Source organism: Bufo bufo, chromosome 5 (assembly GCF_905171765.1).
Source record: "Bufo bufo chromosome 5, aBufBuf1.1, whole genome shotgun sequence".
In the NCBI taxonomy this organism is placed as follows: domain Eukaryota; kingdom Metazoa; phylum Chordata; class Amphibia; order Anura; family Bufonidae; genus Bufo; species Bufo bufo.
In genome coordinates, this window is record NC_053393.1 from 456,162,074 (window position 1) to 456,164,524 (window position 2,451).

Genomic DNA, 2,451 nt, shown 5'->3' on the forward strand with positions numbered 1-2,451 from the left:
GAGAAGGTTTCGGCTGTCTTACAGTGGCCCCAGCCCAGTGGTCTTCGTTCCCTGCAGCGCTTTTTGGGCTTCGCCAATTATTATCGGAAGTTCATCAGGGACTTTTCCATGCTGGCCAAGCCTCTCACGGATCTGACCAGGAAGGGCAGTAATTCCCAGGTCTGGCCGCTCGAGGCCATCCGAGCTTTTGAGGCCCTAAAGTCTGCCTTTGTGTCGGCTCCGATTCTGTCGCATCCCAACCCTGGGTTGCCCTTTGTCCTCGAGGTGGACGCGTCTGAGACGGGAGTAGGCGCCCTTCTGTCTCAGCGTAGAACACCAGAGGGTCCTCTGCTTCCTTGTGGGTTTTACTCCCGGAAACTGTCTTCCGCGGAGTGCAACTATCAGATTGGTGACAGGGAGTTATTGGCCATCGTGCAGGCCCTTAAAGAATGGAGGCACTTGCTCGAGGGTTCGGTGGTTCCGGTTCTCATCCTGACGGACCACAAGAATCTGACCTACCTTTCTGAGGCCAAGAGATTGACACCACGTCAGGCCAGATGGGCTCTGTTCTTGTCACGTTTTAATTACGTGGTCTCCTACCTACCCGGTTCCAAGAACATCAGGGCGGATGCCTTATCACGGCAGTACTCCGAGCTGTCCAGGGAGGAGTCGATTCCGACTTCGGTCATACCTCCGAATCAGATCCTGGCCGCCATTCGCACCAGCCTGACCTCTCCCCTGGGTGAGCAGATTTTGGCGGCTCAATCTGGTGCTCCCTCTGGGAGACCCAACGGCAGATGTTTTGTGCCTGAGGAGTTGCGCACTCGGTTGTTGCGAACCTACCATAACTCCAAGACCGCGGGGCATCCTGGAAAGAATCAGCTGTCCTGGGCTGTTTCACGTCTGTTCTGGTGGCCTTCCCTACGTTCCGACATCGCCGCATATGTAGCGGCATGCTCCGTTTGTGCCCAGAGTAAGTCCCCTCGGCACCTTCCGTTGGGCCTTCTGCAACCCATAGCCACCGGGGAGCGCCCATGGTCACACCTGGGGATGGATTTCATTGTGGACCTCCCTGCATCCCGAGGCCATACGGTCATTCTCATGATTGTGGATCGGTTTTCCAAAATGTGCCACTGTGTTCCTCTCAAGAAGTTACCCTCTGCACAAGAGTTGGCCACGATTTTTGCCAGGGAGGTCTTCCGGTTGCACGGTTTGCCTAAGGAGATTGTGTCGGATCGGGGGAGTCAGTTTGTGTCCAGGTTCTGGCGCGCCTTTTGCTCCCAGTTGGGGATTCATCTCTCCTTCTCCTCGGCCTACCACCCTCAGTCCAATGGGGCCGCAGAACGATCCAATCAGGCCTTGGAGCAATTCCTTCGTTGCTATGTCTCCGATCACCAAGACAATTGGGTTGACCTCCTGCCTTGGGCTGAGTTTGCCAGGAACACGGCGGTGAACTCTTCCTCTGGGACGTCTCCCTTCATGGCCAATTATGGGTTCCAACCTGCCGTGTTACCGGAGGTATTCTCTCCCCAGGATATTCCGGATGTGGAGGATCACCTTTCCGTCCTACGTGCTTCTTGGGTACAGATCCAGAAGTCCCTTGAGGTCTCTGCGCAGCGCCAGAGATTCCAGGCTGATCGCAGACGAGCGCCTGCTCCTTCCTACCAGGTCGGAGACCGTGTATGGTTGTCCACCCGCAACCTCAACCTTCGAGTGCCCACTCCCAAGCTGGCGCCTCGCTTTGTTGGTCCCTTCCGAGTGCTTCGCAGGGTAAACCCGGTAGCCTATGCCCTTGCGCTTCCTCCTGGCATGCGGATCTCCAACGTGTTTCATGTCTCCCTGTTGAAACCACTGGTGTGTAATCGTTTCACTTCCTCGGTTCCTCGGCCTCGTCCGGTCCAAGTGGGCAATCGTGAGGAATATGAGGTGAGCAATATCCTGGACTCACGCCTGGTCCGCGGTCGGTTGCAGTTTTTGGTCCATTGGCGTGGTTATGGTCCAGAGGAGCGTTCCTGGGTTCCCTCCGCAGATGTCCATGCTCCTGCCTTGCTCCGAGCCTTCCACGCACGCTTCCCTCAGAAACCGTTTTGTGCTCCGCGGAGGAGGGGCCCTTGAGGGGGAGGTACTGTCATGGTCTTACCTGCTTGCTGCTCTCCTTCATTTGACATGTGCTGGCGGCCATCTTGGGTCCTGGGTTTCTTGTAGCCTTCCACCCTGCGGCTCCTCCTTCCCCTGGGAGGAGCTGGATGCCTAGCTCATATATATAGGAGGTCTGTGGCTTCAGTTCCTTGCTTGGTCCTCTTGTGTTCACATGCTTCTAAGACTGCTGCTGCTTCTGGTTCCTGATCCTGGCTTCGTCTGACTACCCTGCTGGTTCCTGATCCTGGCTTCGTCTGACTACCCTGCTGGTTCCTGATCCTGGCTTCGTCTGACTACCCTGCTGGTTCCTGATCCTGGCTTCGTCTGACTACC